We start from the raw sequence: 18,523 nt of genomic DNA on the forward strand, positions 1-18,523 counted from the left end.
TCATTAAATTGGGTCTTTGAAAGTCAGTGAGCAATCTTTATTAATGCAGGCCAATGTATTGTTGCAAATTTTCAATGCAAAAGAAAAGCATGTCAAGGCCACTCAGAAAAACTAAAAAGAGGCAAATGAAAATAAAGAGGTATGCTACCATTCACTTTGAGAGGCTCTGCAACCCAAATCCATGTGCAACAAGTGCACAGCAAAGCATATTTATTGCACTAAACAGCCCGTTGCTGTGCAGAAATGCCCTTAGTCATGCACCTTTTTAAAAAGAAGATCTTTCAACATGAAGTAACTCAAAATGTCTTATTTTAGAGTCAGACATTAAGGAAAGCTCTCCTCTTAGTTTCATGTAAAACACAGTTTTAGGAAATAACTGAATTACCAACTACCGTTAAGCCCAAGGCTGAGACCTCCAAAACAATCTGTTTCCCTGTCACATAGAATTCTGTTGTTTTACCTCTTCCCACTACCCTTACTGTAGGGAAAAAATCACTAGGATCATAGCAGTTGACTTTCAAGTACCACTCATTTAACAAGTCATCAAAAGTCACCTCTCTTAAATACAAAGGATTCCCTCAAGCTGTCCCAAAAGGCCAACCAAGCTTGTATACAAAAACCCACAATGAATTCATGGGCATAACCCAAGGGGGGCAGCTGCCCTCCATCAATTAAATCAATAAAAATACTTAACTAAGGTTCTGCCCCCTAACATAAATCCTGGCTACGCCCATGAATGAATTCCAAAAAAGTACTACATCAGTAGGATCTGTCCTACATACACTTCCATAGGGAAATTCATGAACTTCTCACTAGACCCACCCTGACATGCATATTGTTTTACAGTGACAAAGCAAAGGGCTGCTTACTTGCCACATAATCAACTCTATGAACTTGAGAAGCAGTAAATTCATATTTCGCTTTCAAGTATGTAGGTAACCAGAGAGAACCTATAAAAAATTCAATGGGCAGAGAGGAATGCCTTCCTAACACACTTTGGCAAAGGGTACCTCATCACCTTTTTGCAGATAAATGGCTCATAAAGCATGCACTCCTCCTGTTCCCTGCTGTGGTGAGATTTGCAATCTGGTACAGAGAAAGAAAGATGAAGGAAAACAGTCTCCCTTGGGGAAAACCATACACTGTATTCTTCTTCTTCTTCTTCTTCTGGAGAAAGTGTTGCAGTGGCCACACTTAAAAGAATCCCATGGAGTTCAGCACCACCACAGTGGCAACAGGATAAAATGACCTGCCCTCCACCACGGAAATATGCACCTTTTATGTATAAGCTGATGGAAGGGGCAATTCATTGCCCTAATCTTTTTAACTCTGCAGCTTTAAGAATGAGTTTGGACTGAAGGGAAGGATGCTCGGCATCTCACCACAAAGCAACGTCAAGTATGAACTGCATTTGGGAGGCAACAGGGAATCCCCTGCTTGTGGTGCAGATCCTCACATGAGAAATGCCTGCTTTTACGAGAATAATATTTGTAGAAGGGAGTCCCAGGCACTCCTAACAAGCCAGTCCCCATCACTCTTCCTCCACTAATACAGCCTCTTAATGTGCAATATGTCCGTCCCTCACGAAAGGGATGCCTTGCACCTTAGCAGGCAGGATATCCCCGCCACCATGACACTCGCACGGCGTTCGTCCGCCGCCTTCCTCCTCCTCCTCCTCCTCCTCCTCCTCCTCTGCAGTGGGGAATGCCGGCTCCTTGGCACAGGAAGCCCCCTGCCCAGCTGGGCCAGCCGGAGGGGACTTCCCTCTCGCGCGCTCATACACACACCCCAGGCGCAGTTCGGGGGGGTGGATGCTCCGCTGTCACCCTGGACCCCCCCCCCTCTTTTGCAGGGCTCGGTAGTGCAATCGGGACTGGGGACCCCAGCGCCTCCCACTGCAGCAGGTGAGCACGTGCGCCATTGCAGAGGCCGTGAGGGGGGGGAGGGGGCAGGAAACCCCCCGCCCCAAAGGAGCCACGTACCTGCTGCTGCTGCTGCCGCCCGAGAAGCCAAACGGGAAGCCGCTCTCCTCGGCGGCGGCGGCGGCGGCGGCTGCTGCAAGAGCAGCTGCAGCTCCACCGAAGGATAAGACTAAGCGGCGCGCGAGCGAGCGCGGAGCCACACGCACGTGCGCGCGCCCTCTCCCTCCGAGGTCCAGGGTTCCAGCGCCACCACGCATGCGCCAGCCGCCTCTCCTCCACACTCCCGCCCCCGCCGCCCTCCCTCAGCCGACGAGCCCGCGCTTCCTCCTGCGGGGCGGGAGGGAAGGAGTCCCCCCCCCCCCGCCATTCCTCTTCTCTCGTCCCTCTTTCCCTCCCGCCCCTCGGTCGCCTTGGAAACAAACCCGCTGCGCGGCGGGCGGGCGGGGCGCTCCCGCGGGTCACGTGGTGGGCGGGCGGGCGGAGGGCTTGGTAGTAAGAGTAAGGCTGAGGAGAAAGGGGCGGGGCCAGGAAGCGGATTGGCGGTTGCCCGGGGGAGGCCTGGCCTTCGCCTCAGGTTTAGGCGGGAAGAGAGGCCGGGAGCCCCCCCCCCCCCGGCCTGGCACCTGGAAGTCACAAAAGCAGTCAACGTGAATAAAATAGCAAAGGTGGTGCCACCATTACTTCAGCCCCACTACAAGGGTGGGGCTTTTCTTTCTTTCTTTCTTCTCTTTTATCTGGCATGGAATATTTGTGTGTTCACCCTCCCATCCCAAACGGGCCCTCAGGTAATATTTATAAGTAATTAAATGAAACGAGGACTATTTGCAATTATCAACAGGTGTAAGAAAATCTGCCCACAGCTGACTCAAATTCTCTTTTTATTGAAGGTTGGTGCACTTAGCTTACTTAGTTTACTTACAAAGTCCTAATGTAAAATTTCAGAGCCTAGCAACAAGCTAAGCTAATTGCCACCAGCCCTCCACCAGCGGGGAGGGAGGAGAATGGTGGGACAAGCCAGTGGTTTTCGCCCGTGTGCCATGGCACCCTGGGGGCCTTGAAGGATGGCCGGGGGGCTGCGGGCAACCCTGACCTCCCTCCCTCTTCCCTCCCTCCTCTTGCCTCTGGCTGCGGGCGAAGGGTGCCCTTAGGGCTGGCCAGGGGGTGCTGGGTGCCAGGAGCCGAGGCGGCCTCGGAGGAAGGAAGCAAGCGGGCGAGGGAGCCCAGCCAGCCAGTCTGCCAGCCCTGGCTGGACAAGGGGGAGGCCAGGCAGGCAGTGCTGCATGCAAGGCCTGCCTGGGAGCTGAGGGGAGACTCTGCCATGCAGGCCCAGGGGCGCCCGCTGCTGGCCTCACGCTCACCTTTGGCCAGTCTCTGTTGGGCCGCTAAGGCTGGAGCCACCCTCTTCCCAGGCCCCTGGGGGGGGGGGAGGCATCAGGAAGCTCCTCTCTTTGGCGTGTCTCAACACAAGGGAGGGTGTTCAGAAAGGGGTGAGGGGCTGCTGGCTCTGCAGGCGAGGGGTGACCTAACGCCTCCTGAGCCCCCTAGGGGAGCCGCAGAAAGAAGGTAGTTGGTCAGGGGAGCCGTGAACTCAAAAAGGTTGAAAACCTCTGCCCTAGAGCAAAACTAACTAGATGCCAGGTCTAAGGCCACAATCCTCCATTCAATTTATTGGGAGTACGGTAAGTCTAACTGAATTTATCAGGACTTAATAGCTGATGAAAGCTTCCATACATAACTAGAATTTATATATTTATATTTCACTATCTCCTGCCAACCTAGCAGTTCGAAAGCACGTCAAAGTGCAAGTAGATAAATAGGGACCGCTCTGGCGGGAAGGTAAATGGCGTTTCCGTGCGCTGCTCTGGTTCGCCAGAAGCGACTTAGTCCTGCTGGCCACATGACCTGGAAGCTGTACGCCGGCTCCCTCGGCCAGTAAAGCGAGATGAGCGCCACAACCCCAGAGTCGGCCACGACTGGACCTAATGGTCAGGGGTCCCTTTACCTTTATACATCACTATAGTGTTCTTGAAGCTACGAACATGAGTCTGACCAAACTGCGGGAGGCAGTGGAAGGCAGGAGTGCATGGCGTGCTCTGGTTCATGGGGTCACAAAGAGTCGGACACGACTAAACGACTAAACAACATGTATCACTAAGGGCATTGTGGTGTAAACCACTGAGCCTAGGGCTTGCTGTTTGGAAGGTCAGCGGTTCGAATCCCCACGACTGGGTGAGCTACAATCAAGTAGATAAATAGGTACCACTCTGGTGGGAAGGTAAACAGCGTTTCCGTGCGCTGCTCTGGTTTCGCCAGAAGCGGCTTAGTCATGCTGGCTACATGACCCAGAAAAACTGCGGACAAACGCTGGCTCCCTCAGCCAGTAAAGTGAGATGAGCTCCGCAACCCCAGAGTCATTCGCGACTGGACTTAACTGTCAGAGGTCCTTTACCTTTACCTTTTTATACATCACTAAACAAGTTTAATCTAAATGTTGAGGTCAGAAAAGGACAAAATCAAACAGGATTTGACTTTGGGGGGGGTCTGGTTGGAGTTGCTTTTAAGTAGAAGATTTGTCTCGTGATATAATCAAACTTTTTTCTGTAGCATGTTTTATTATCGCTTCATTATAAAATACATGAGTTGTATAAAGGGATCTAGTCATATAATGGACTTTGTTGTTACCATACTTCGGACAGTAACTGATATATACTGGATCCATTCAAATAACATAATTCTACAAGAGAAGTGAGAGACATCTAGAGAAACTGGTTTGGTTGCATAAGGAACTGAGATGTAAGAAGGCTATGTATAAGAAACGGAAGAAAGGAGAAATCAGAAAGGAAGAGTGTATACAAATAGCAAACAGTTGTAGGGAGAAGGTCAGACAGGCCAGAGCTCAGAATGAAGGTTTGCAACGACTTGGATGAAGGAATTGAGGGGATGCTCATCCAGTTTACAGATGACACCAAATTGGGTGGGGTAGCCAATGCCACAGAAGACAGAATTGGGATTCAAAATGACCTTAATAGATTGGAGAACAGGTTCCAAACAAACAAAATGAATTCCAGTAGGAACAAATGAATGGTTCTTCACTTAGGAAAAACAAGCTACACAAATATAAGATGGGGGACGCTTGGCTTGCCAGCAGTACATGTGAAAAGGATCTAGGGGTCTTAGTAGACCAAAGGTTTGCCATGAGTCAACAGTATGATGCAGCAGCATACAAAACTGTTATTCTAGGCAGCAACAACAGCATCAATGGTATAGTATACCATTCAAGGTATACTCACAATGAGGGAACACCACAAGGCCCTCGGCGCTGGACCTCAGCGTCCAGGCAGAACGGTGGGGGTGGAGATGCTCCTTCAGGTATACTGGGCCGAGGCCTTTTAGGGCTTTAAAGGTTAACACCAACACTTTGAATTGTGCTTGGAAATGTACTGGGAGCCAATGTAGGTCTTTCAAGACCGGTGTTATGCAGTCTCAGCGGCCGCCCCCAGTCACCAGTCTAGCTGCCGCATTCTGGATTAGTTGTAGTTTCCGGGTATGGAAGGAATACTCCCGCTCTATTCTGCCTTGGTTAGACCACAGCAGGAGTACTGGGTCTGCTTCTGGGCACCTCAGTTTAAGAAGGATATTGACTAGCTGGAATGTGTGCAGAGCAGGGCAACCAAGATGAAAAGGGTCTGGAAACCAAGCCTTTTGAGGAGCTGGGTATGTTTAGCCTGGAAAAGAGGAGATACAGCTTAAAATACCTAAATGGCTGTCACATGGAGGATTGAGCAAGCTTTTTTCTCCTGCTCTGGAAGCTAGGACTTCAACCAATGTATTCAAGTTACAAGAAAGGAGGTTCCGACTAAACTTCAGGAAGAACTTTCTGACAGTAAGGACTGTTCGACATTCAGGAGGTGGTGGACTCTCCTTTCTTGGAGATTTTTCAGCAGATGTTAGGTTATCTGTCATGGAGACTTTAGCTGAGATTCCTGCATTGCAGGGGCTTGGACTACATGACCCTCGCGGTCCTTTCCAACTCTAGAATTCCATGATTCTAACAAAGCAATGTCTGTTGTTTTGTGCAACTTAAATGCATGTTTTAGAGTCTGGCTAGCATATTATTAATTGACATAGGGCACATTGGCACACCATGGGGAATGACAGAAGCTTTAAAAGAGCTGCATTTTAAAATGCTAAAATGTTGCCTGTTTGTTCATATATGCACATGGGGCAGATTGCATAACCATGCAGAGAGAACAGCTGCAAGATTAGATGCTACAGCTTAGAGATTACGTTGATTCAGCAGATTGCCTTGTGGCTGTCTGAGAAAGATTACACCATTGGAGTAAAGAATACCCATTTACACAGGGCAACCTCCAAACTAAGTAGAAAAAACTAACTCAGTACAAAATTACATTAAAAAGAGGGGTGGGGATAAATTGTCACAATCTCATAAAATTTGATATATATATATTTCTGAGTACCACATCAATCTCAGATTTCTAAACTGTTTTCGCTTTGTGTGTATTGCCTATGATTAGAAGTAGTTTTTGAATAAGTTAATTCAGTTATATGTTGTTCCATAATCAAAGCTTTACAAGTATATAGTAGGGAATGGAAGGAGCACTGAGTTGACTGAATACAGTGGTACCTCAGGTTACATACGCTTCAGGTTACATACACTTCAGGTTACAGACTCCGCTAACCCAGAATATTACCTCGGGTTAAGAACTTTGCTTCAGGGTGAGAACAGAAATCATGCAGCAGCGGGGCAGCGGGAGCCCCCATTAGCTAAAGTGGTGCTTTAGGTTAAGAACAGTTTCAGGTTAAGAACAGACCTCCAGAACGAATTAAGTACTTAACCCGAGGTACCACTGTAATGTGATGAAGGAATGTGCTAAACTGGTGCTTGGCTGTAGTTATGAACTGGATGAAAGCAAAAAACAAAAACAAAAACCCCTAAAGCTCAGTCCAGATGTGACTGGGCATTTTAAAACGGTGGTTACTCAGTCTGGATTAGAGGGGATGCAACTTTATATGGTCATACTTTTCCTGAAGGATCAGGTGTGCTACCTCTGGGTACGTTACTGCCAGTCAATGGAGGCACAAGTTAGCTCTCGGGCACAGGGTGCCTTCCATCAGCTTCAGCTAATGGCACAACTGCAACTCTTATCTGGGTGAGGATAAGCAGTTTTACTTGTCTATGTTCTGGTAACCCGTAGTTAGATAACTGCAATGTGATACATGGAGCTGCCTCTGAAGGAGCAGCTAGTGCAAAATTTGGCAGCCTGATCACTGATTGGAACCAGGATGTATTAGCCTATAATACTAATTCTGGTCTCACTGTATTGGTTGCCGGTTGTTTTCCAAGTCCAGTTCACAGTGCAGGTTTTGACCTATAAAACACAATTTTTTATACAGCTCAGGACCCCAATTATAGGCTTTCCCAGTCCAAACCTTCCTGGACCTTTTAATCATCACCTGTCTTTTCTCCGCGTGCCGCCTCTGAAAAAGGTCTCATGGGTTGCAGTGAGAGAACAGGCTTTTTCAGTTGCTGTCCCTCAGCTGTGGAATGCCTTTTCCAATGATGTTTGCCTGGCATGAGCTTTGTCCATTTTTAAGCACCATGCAAAGGCGTTATTGTTCTCCTAGACATTTGAATCTCAGTGTGGTTTCATTTTTGTCCTGTTTTTTGTGTCCATCTTTTAATTGGGTGGAAAATGATATTTTCCTTGTTATTGAATGTTGGTTGATACTGTGTTATCAACACTGGTTGATACTGTGTATGATTTTACTGTTTTACTGTTGTTGTTTTTGGTATCTCTGTATTTTAAACTTATAAATTGCTTTGAGACCTTAATAATGATAATGATTGGAGAGTTTTGTTGGTGAGGTGAAACTGCAAGACCTCTGGTCTATGGCTCTTTAATATGAACAAATATCACTATCTTCATCATAGATTTAGGAGCAATGACTATCCTTGCTACTGTATATTTAATGTACATGGGGCATTTAAAAAATAGTATATATATAATGCTTCTAGAACATCTTTAGGGAGTTCCCTAGGTACTGAACATGTGATTTTATACATCTGTCAACTAATTTACAGATTACAGTATGAAATCAGGCATTCAGAAATAATGGGACAGCTGTTCTCAGTTGCACTCATGCATCCCTACTGAATGCAGCTGGTTTTCAGGAGGGAATTTAGCCTGTTCATGTGTTTAGGGTGCAGGAGTATCCAGGATGCTCATCATCTGCTGTCAACCTTAGTAATGACCAATATACACAGTTCAACATTAATTTGTGTTTTGTTCAACGTTAATTTGTGTTATATTCTGATGAAAAGGAACTTGTGCTTATTTTGTATATTTTAGTATTTTTCTTATCTAAAGTGCAGCTAAGTTCTACTATTTTTGTTACGCTGCAGCCCAACAAACTGTTTGAGCATAATTCTGTTTAATTCCATGCTTCCTGGCAGACAAGACACTGCAAGAATTTAATTTTGGTCAATGAGCCACAATAGCTGCTAGAGGGCCATGAAAATTCCAGATTTGTTCTGAATCTATTAAATATCTAGGTATATTAATACCAAAAGATATAACACAGTCACAGTTAATATAAAGTAATTAATAAGAGTTTTCTTCAGATATTGATAGTTGGGAGTCATTGAACCTTACCCTTCGGGGAATGGTGAATGCTCTCAAAATGAATATTATTCCGAGATTCACTTATATTCTGAACGGGATTTCAGTTTTTATATCTGGATCATATTTCCAAAGATAAACACCCTCATTAGGAAATGACTTGCTGAACAACACCAAGGATATTCTTGCAGCGAATGCAGCTAGAAATTAAAGAAGATGGTTTCAGAATTCTGAATTTAGAATTAGATAATTATGCTTATATACTGTTAATGTAGTAAATTAAATATTGGAAAGCTACTGCTGGTCTCAGTTTTCCAGCGTGAGCAACCCTGGAATATATGCATAAGTACAGTATCTTTGGTTGCTTGGACAATACTCAGCTAAAATTATTTGAAATCCCAGGTGACTGGAAACAACTACATTAGAAGGATATAGAATAATAAAAACAAATTTGATCCCTTTTCACATCCTAAACTTACTTTCTAAGGAAACCGTACTCTAAAAATTGCAAAAAAGATGGTATGGAAAAATCAGATGGAAGCAGGTGTATTGACTGATAGATAAGGAAGAAAATATCAGATGCGGCCCAATGGCAATATCTTCAATTACAACATCACCTAAGAAGTGTGTTTGGGCTGGCAGCCCTCTCAGCTTCTGAGACACCTGAGATATTAGAACAATGGGATAACTCATTGAAGACAAGCTAAGGATTGAAGGACTAGCTAAGATAGCTCTGTATTGGAGATGTGGCAAGGACAATCCCCCCCCCCCCGAAATATATGTTTGTACAGAGTTCTATACGCACCACGTTTTGGGAGAAAGTGCTGGACTGTGCAGAAAAAGATTCAATTTTTCAGCAGAGAATATTTTTTTGAACTATATAGCTATTGAACTGTACACCTCTTTTGAGCTATATACCTAACAATGGGACAAGAAAATGGATTCTACATGCCCTAATAGTGACCAAGAGTCTGATACTGCTGAATAGCTATGATCAAAATTAATTCATGGACCAACAGTATGACAACACATGCAGTTTATGAACAGACTACTTAACAGATGTAGACTTTGTTTGGATAAATATGACAACATTCGGAATGAGTTTAAACAGAATGTAATACGCTATTAGCCAATGTATCTATTAGGATAATAACACTATATCAATTTATATAAGAATTTATGGGAGTAGATTACATTTCAATTTTGTATATTTCCCCCCCTTTCTTATGCACATGTTTGTTTTAGCTTTTCTCCCTCACTCCCCCCTTTTTTCTTTGTATCACTTTATTTCTTTATAGTTGAAATTATTTCAATAAAAGAATATGTTTTAAATGTCTATCTCAAAGAGACAATTAAGCTCTTATTCAGCCTTATGTCATAATACATTTGTTTGTTTTTGGTGCAGTAACTAACAGAACCTCCTAGACTACTGGTATACATGTGTGGGTATCAGATGTTCTTTTTGGCAGCAAAACAAGCTAATGCTATTGTAGGCTGCATGAACAGTGTCCAAATCAAGGGAAGTAATAGTGCACTCTATTCTGTCTTAGCCTGACCACACCTGGAATACCGTGTCCAATTCTGGGAAGCACAATTAAAGAAGGATGTTGACAAACTGGAATATGTGCAGAGTAAGGCAACCAAGATGATCAAGGGACTGGAAACCAAGCAATATGAGGATCTGGGTATGTAGCATGGAAAAGAGGAGATTGAGAGGAGATACAATAGCCATCTTCAAATATATTAAGGGCTGTCACATGTAGGATAGAGCAAACTTTCCCCCCACTGCTCTGGAGGGCAGGACTTGAACCCATGGCTTCAAGTTTACAAGAAAGGAGATTCCGACTAAACAGCAGAAAGAACTTTCTGACAGTAAAAGCTGTTTGATAGTGGAATTATCTCCCTCATGGGGTAGTGGGCTCTCCTTCATTGGAGGTTTTTAAGCAGAGGTTGGAAGGCCACCTGTCATGGATACTCTATCTGAGACATCTGCATTGCAGGAGGTTACACTAGTCAAATACACCCCTTTGTCTTGTGGCTTCATCCCGCTATAGGGTGGGTAGGCATTGTGATTGAGATGGTTATCTGTCTGACACTTTGAGGGCAGAATATCAGCAGTCATGACTCCTTGGGAAGGCCCTGCAGACCTGACTGTACATCTTGGGGATTATGGCCGGCTCTCTCACCCCTCCCCTTATACCTCACTTCCCTGGGTCCTAAATGCCATTGGAACTGAGAAGATTGATACAATGATGTGATTTCTTATGAATTTCTAAAGTTTTCCCATTGATCCTGTACATAGATAGATTTATCAATGAATTGCTACATTTTGTAATGTGCAGTGGAGGCTCTTCATCTTTGCCTCATAGTGTGGAGAGACAAGGCTCAGAGTGTGGGGGAGGTCTCTCATCTCCCTTCCAATTACCCTGTAACAAATGCAAACTTGTTTGATTTGGCTATTGCATTTAACCCTGAAATCTAGCTTAGCTAAGAGACTGACTGAGCCATGAATCAAGAAGTCTGCTGCTTAAGTCTTTGCTTTGAATTCACTATATGGCATTTGGTAAGTCACTCTTTCGCATCTACAGTATTTATTTGGCCCTGCAGGTTCAGAAAACTTCTTTCCTAGCCCAACCTGGAGATGCAGGGGATTTAAAATGGAACCTTTTGCAAGCAATGGATGTCCCCTGCCACGAGCTATAGCCCTACCCATTTTGTCAAGGGAAAGATTTTCTTCAGGCATCACCTCCAGGCTCATAACAAAATTGTTCCAACTTTCATTTAGGGTTGGCGGTATGATGTACACCTTTGCAATGTCTCGTTCCTGCAGCTCCACAAATATTTTCTTTATAGCTAGCAGGTGGTATTTGCTGGTGTTGTAGCCTTAACATAAATGTCTCTCAATGCTTGCTAGCTTTGCTTAGCTTCAGCAACGCCCTCACGTTGACGAGTTGGCTGTCCTCCGAACCCAGGATGATAGTGGCATGAGCTCGCTCATCCTTCTGTAGACACGCAGCATTGGGGTTGTTTGGAGTCTGTTCACTTATCAGAGGCCATAAATCCTCCCGATGCAGAAACAGCTCCATCTGGACACTCTAGGTCAAATAGTTGGTTAACCACTCTTAAGAGCATTTCTGAAGCAAAGAGGTTCAGGGGGAGGAGCATGTAGGGATATATACAATATTAGCCATACTCAGAGCAGGCCCACTGAAATTAATGGACATGACATGGGTCTCTTAATTTCAGTGGGTCTGCTCTGAGTAAAACTTAGCTGAATACAATCTATTGACTTGCAGAGATTTGGAATGCTTATTTATTATACTTTATAGTTTGTGAGGGACTGATATATTAAAGTTGTTAAGAGAATAGTACCATGTACAGAAATTACTACCACCTCTGGTAGTAACACCTGCAAGGAGTGTTGACAGCCAGTACTAGAACGCTATATTAATGCAACTATTACATTGCTTGAGTTTAATTACTGTTTTACAGTGTTGTAAAGGGCAAAACCAGCACTACCATTCTCTTACCAATGGGACTTCCAAGTGTTAGAGCTACAAGTGTTCTTTGTACAGAAGCCAGTGCCTCAAGAGTTAAAAAGGAACAGAGCTGGTTATTAAATTGTGTAGTTTTTACTCTGGTCTATTATCTCCAGGTTTTACAGCTGTCATTTCTACTCTTTGAATACTCGTTTTGAGAAGTGATAACAATCCGTTGACAAAGAAAAATGGCTTACGTGTGGTAGAGAACTATCTATAGGAGGAAGGCATCTTCTCTCACTCTAGTAAAACCTGACTGTAATCAGTTAATGTAATCTTCTTGTAACAATACACTTCCCTGCATGCACCAGAGAGGCCTCAGGGATGGTTTTCTGTGTAGGTATGGTTACTAGACTAGCATCCATGGAAAACAAAACTGCAAAAATAAATAAATAAATAAAATGGATACAATAAAAACATGAAGCGACTAGCTTATACAATCTAAAGTTTTTATCACTGTAATTCATAACACATCAGTGGTGACTATGGCATCCAGTGGATCGTAGCTGAAAGTGAATGTTAACAGAAACAGGTTGCATTGATAATTGTCCTAGAGAGAGCTTTGCATCAGCAGCATTACACATTTAGTGGGGTGAAAATATAATTGGCAATGATCAGCAAAGCAAAATGATCCTCACACAGAGTGATCCTTGCACAGGTGTATTGCCCATAATAGACAAGGTAGAGTCAGTGTGTTCTGCACAGCAAGTAACTTCCAGCAACTAAATGGAATGAACAGTTAAAAGTTACTAGCTGCTAACTACTTGGGGAGCCATTCCAAATCCCCACTAGATTTGGGGGGCTAGAATAAATATATATTTGGCACTAGAATAAATATATATTCTTGCATCCTTTGTTCCCACAATTAATCTAAGAAGACTGCACCATTTTTTAAAGACTTAATAGTTGGAAACCACCTGATCTCCAGCTATAATAATAATAATAATAATAATAATAATAATAATTTATTTGGAGGCTTCCAAAAAAATATTAAAATACTGTAATACATCAAACATTAAAAGCTTCCCTAAACATGGCTGCCTTCAGATGTCTTCTAAAAGTCTGGTAGTTGTTGTTCTCTTTGACATCTGGTGGGAGGGCGTTCCATAGGACGGGTGCCACTACCAAGAAGGCCCTCTGCCTGGTTCCCTGTAACTTGGTTTCTCGCAGCGAGGGAACTGCCAGAAGGCCCTTGGCACTGGACCTCATTAGTGGCCAAATATGGTTTGCTCTAAGGGCAGATCAGACAAAATCCTGACAAAGGAGTCTGTCTATTCCGCTTTGCCTGCAGCTTTGCCTTTAGCACTTCTGTCAGGGCCATATGAAGAATTCCGTTAAACTGGGCTGCAAACACCTTGAAGGCGAGAATTCTTTCTATTTCAAGGTTGGAATGACGAAACAAAAGATGCACTCCGTAAGATGAGAGCTCTTCCTAAGGGGATAGAAATGTTTACCTTTTTAGTGTCTCTACCCTCATCCCCCCAGTAACATATTGCACAGGTTCTTCTCAGGGATTATTAGCACAGAAGAATAATGCACCTGTTACTCAGTTGATGTGAGGGATCCTCTCACCTTTTAACCACCTCCACCCCAATTTATGAACGACACAGCTACTTCTCATCATGCCATTTATTTGTCAGGCCAACATTCCTCTGGCAGTACAAGTGAAGAACTGAGGCACTGGTTCAGCTGCTACAACATCCCCCATTTCCTTGCTTTTGTTAAAGATAGAAATTGAGATGCTTGTTGCATTGTCGTCTCAAAATGGAAGTTGGAAGTATTTATGTTCTAGGAACATTTAGATAACAGAAAAATGTGTAGAGCTACTTCTAGTAGCTTTTGTTTAACATCCACCTTGATGTGATTTCTTAATAATAATAATAAATGGCATTTTAATTTACATGAAGGTATTGCATTACTATGATAATAGAAATGCATGGGGTATATCTAAGAGGGCATAAGAGCCCATATCAATATAGGTATCTATCTCTAATTAGTCCAGTTTACTAGAAATGCAAGAAAAATATGCCTTTGGTTTCAGAAAACTATTATTTGGTGAAATACCGAGTAGTTTGAAAATATTTAAATAAAATGAGATGTAGAATATTATCGTAATTCTGATTTCCAAGCTCCATGAACTGTTTGAGGAGACAAATATATATAGAGGTGTAAATTAAAGACATGCCAATAAATACATTATTGTTAAGTTAGGAGTTAAGTTGATAAGTTGTTGTTGCTTTGCTTGATCTGCAAAAATGTAATTCTGGCTTCTTCCTTTCATGTTTCTGTTGCCCTGCCTAAATATCTGCACTAGTCTAGAAATAAGAGTAGTCCATCTGCACAGAATTGTAGCAACTCGCTGTATCTAGAGTTCTTGTCCTAATGCAAAGATACATAGCTAGCAATCTCTACGTTCAGGGCAAGCACCAAATTATTGTTATCATTATTATTTATTAATATTTATTAAATTTGTATACCGCCCTACACCTGTAAATCTCAGAGCCATTCACAACACAAAATTACTATATAAAAAACATAGAATACGTAATAAAATCAAAAACAAAGACAACCCAATAATGCCCCATTCCACAACATATTGAAAAGGGAATCAAATGTTAAGAGGAACGTTTTTGTCTGGTGCCTGTTAATGAAGGCACTAGCTGAACCTCCCTGGGCAGATCATTCCAGGAACAGGGAGCCATCACAGAAAAGGCCCATTCTTGTGTTGCCACCCTCCGGACTTCTAATGGAAGAGGCACATGAAGAAGGGCCTCAGAAGTTGATCTCAGGGTTTGGGTAGGTTCAGCTGGAGAGTAGTAGTCCTATGTCACCTAAGAAATTGTTTTCCAAGTGTGTGTGTGTGCAGTGGCGGAGTTTCATGCTCTGCCACCAGGGGGCGGAGAGCAGGCGGGGGTGGGGCTGTTGCGTGTCCTGGGGGCGTGGCGTGCCGCCTGCCGGGGGCGTGGTGCCCAGCGCGGGCAGGGGGCAGCCATGATGGCACCCCACCGGGATCGTGCTGCCGGGGGCGCTGTGCTCCCCCCGCACTCCTCGTTTTCTGCCAGTGTGTGTGTCTGTGTGTGAAAGAGAGAAGCGGGGGCAATGTATCAGTTTTGTCATACCTGTACCACCTTCACCTGACTGCTGACAGGAGAAGGCAATCCTAGCAGGGCCGACAGCAAGTGGTGCACACTTTTGTACAGAACTTTATTTGAAGTTGTTGGCTCCCAGGGACTTTTCTTGGGGGATGTGCAGGGTGTGTGTGCTTGTGCCATGGAGCAACAGTCTGCCACAGAATGCCATTCTGGAAACTACTTCCTTGACTATGTCAATCAGTGTGTCACAGCATTTTTATGACAAGGTTCCTAGTAAAGTGATATCATTTTGCAAACAAAGTGAGTAATCCTGCCATTTCTAGATAGAAAGATAATTTCCTACAACATGTAACAAAATGTTTTTTAGACAATCAGTTGCTGCTAGAGATTCAGTGACGTATACATTTTTTTCACATCAGTTCAGCCTATTTGTAAAACAAAACAGTGATCTAGTTTGTATGAGCAGTTACCATGGCTTCCCATCCAAACTGCCTGTGGCTTGAAGGACAGGTAAGAGACCTCCCCCCCCCCCCCCATCTAGCTGACTGTATCTAGAATTCTAGAAAGTGATTCAACATAGTATTTGAGAATAAATCTTAGGCAGACAGGAAATATAATTTGTAACTATTTGCAAGATCATTAAAAACAGTGACTCTCTAGGATTTATAGTATTTTATCCCAATGGAGTGTCAGGTCGTATTTAAACCTTCACTTACCAGAGCCCCAGCCAGCCATAAATAAATAAATAAATCCCCCGAACCCCAGACATTTCATTTAAATTGTAAAATTCCCCTTGATGGACATGTTGGCACTAAAAAGAGATTATGTCTGGGATTTCCCGGACATGTGGCAACCCGTGTGTGTGTGTGTGTGTGTGAATGCTGTTTGAAAGAACATGGAAGTTTACAGAACCTGGCTCCTTCTTCAGAACCTTTTTCAGAACTAGAAATGTTTATAAGTAAGTTCTGCTACCTAATAAAGAGCAGGGTAGTGTGTTACCTCAAAATACTCTGGGTTGGTCTAACTCAGGCAAACTTGGCCCTCCAGATGTTTTGGGACTACAACCCCCATCATCCCTAGCTAACCGGACCAGTGGTCAGGGATGATGGGCACTGTAGTGCCAAAACATCTGGAGGACGAAGTTTGGTCATGTCTGATCTAACTGAACATGCAGACTGGATACAGACCGTACATTTGAAGTACCACCCCCCAAAAAAAGTCCTGGGAATTTTGGTTAACCACAGAGCTACAAATCCAACACCCTTAGCAAATTGCAATTTTCAGGATTATTTGGGGGGGTGATAATAAATTCAATGTATTCAGTACTCATGACAACCAGAGACACGAGAACAATCCTCCCTTATTATGTAAGCAAACTCTTAGAAATGATATTGTTTCTAGGAATTTATTTGCACAATAAGGGTAGTTACATTTGCCATAAAAATTAAGCTTAGAAGCAGAATGCAAATATGAAATTACTTTCTGTTTTTCTTCTAGCTGAACAAAGTTGAAATCACCATCGACATGAGTTCCGAATCTAGTGCACAAAGAATTTTTTTAAATGTACGTTACTATTTTATCATAAGATATTTGCAGATGTATGTTTTTAAAACACAGAAAACTATTACAGTGTGTTCAGTAATGGGTTTAATGATTTAGTAATATTTCTGTCTAATTATATTTAAATGAATATTTCTATATCATTATAGTTAATGCAAATAATATGAATGTCAAGGAAAACTGCCCAAATGTACATATTTTTTAATAAAAATGTACAAATATTTGGTTTAATACAAATAACTATTAATCATAGTATGCTGGATTTATTTGAATTTAATGTTTTATCATTTTGTTTTACAGTTTTGGTGTAAAGATTATAAGCCATAAGGATTATTTATTTTGTCCCCTGAAATCAATACTAACATTCCAGAGGTTTGGGACTGCACCATTAATACAGTATAGCAACTACCCCAAATGAAGAAAACAGAAAAAAATGATTTTCCTGAATACTCTGTGCAAAATGGAATTGGTAGCACATTTGGGGCAGTGTGTCCTCTGCTGGTTTAGGGGTAAATCTCCAACCTGTGTAGTGGAAACGGCTCTTCTGAACCTCTGCATGCAATGGGAGTGCTCCACCACTGAGCTATGTGTGCACTTTTTGGTAAATCAATTGGAATTGAATTAATTTTATAATGAAATGATTTTAGAATGCTGTACTATTTTATTGTTGTGAGCCGCCCTGAGCCCGGCTTCGGCTGGGGAGGGCGGGATATAAATAAATTTTATTATTATTTATTATTATTATTAAATGCTTAAAACCAGAGCACGTAACTGGGATTGAGAAGCATTACCAACAAAGAAGAAATTGTATGTCTGCATTCAGCACAGTTTCCTAACCCTTCCCATGGCTCATCTTCTTCCGCCACCCTGCCCCTGATATTACCTCCCTTTATTAATCCCTGAGAAAAGCTGGAAATGGTACTCTCAAAAATTCTGCATTCCTAAAAAAAGTTTAAATTATATGCCAGGATGCATTTAAATGCTACAGTTTATGGCCCATTGAGTTAAAATGCAAAAACTCCAATAGTTTGTAATGATTCTGGATTGTGCCCTAAGTAAATATATGTAAATAATTTTATTATCCAACTTCCCACAAACATACGTATATGCATGCCTCAGAATTTGGATATGCTTTCTCTGAAAAATGTGACAAAGAGATAGTAAAGATAGCATCACTGTCACATAAGTAATTCACAGGCAACAGGTTGCCCTAAAGGTGATTATATGGATCTAATCAAAGTACTTTCGGGAATTGGTTTGAAGTATAGGTTCAGGTGCATAGATCTAATCAACCTGGGTGCAGTAGTTGATTTGAAATGTAGGTCATGGAACTGCCTCTAAGAGCTGCAAGGTTAGCCACTGGCATTTTAAAGTAGCTTGGAACTATCTGTTAAGAATACAGAATACGGTACATTTCAAGTGTTAAACAAAGCAAGCATGTATTAAATTTACGTTTGTAACCAGAGAGTTAGCTTCTTCTGTTCATGTTGCTATTTGGAAGTTGCTTTGAAGTTCAGTCAAATGTCACTGACAGTGCATTTTTGCTTTACGATCAAAGCCCTGTTACAGTGACATGTATGCAATGCTGTGAGAACAAAGGGGCGGTTCTCCTGACCCATACCTGGCCTCTGTGTACACCTTTGTCTGTGCCTCAACCTCACCCACGTTGCACTATGCAGTCATATAAATTGTCAGCTTTGAGCATCAAGTACATAATGCCAGACCTTGCTGCTGAATACACTGCATTTTCTTTAACTTAAATGCATCAT

At 42.8% G+C, this 18,523-nt stretch overlaps 2 protein-coding genes across 2 annotated transcripts in view; one reads left to right on the top strand and one right to left on the bottom strand.

The window, feature by feature from the left end:
• Nucleotides 1-2,382, bottom strand: part of TMEM266 (transmembrane protein 266) — a 94,118-nt gene extending 91,736 nt beyond the window's left edge. Inside the window, exon 1 of the mRNA XM_083698316.1 lies at nt 1,983-2,382. The gene's annotated coding sequence lies outside the window, so the exon portion shown is untranslated. The remainder of the gene's footprint in view (nt 1-1,982) is intronic.
• The window catches only part of TSPAN3 (tetraspanin 3), a 939,276-nt gene that overhangs the window by 525,814 nt on the left and 394,939 nt on the right, over nt 1-18,523 (top strand). The window lies entirely within an intron of this gene.

Source organism: Podarcis gaigeae, assembly GCF_964106915.1.
Source record: "Podarcis gaigeae genome assembly, chromosome: 9".
In the NCBI taxonomy this organism is placed as follows: Eukaryota; Metazoa; Chordata; class Lepidosauria; order Squamata; family Lacertidae; genus Podarcis; species Podarcis gaigeae.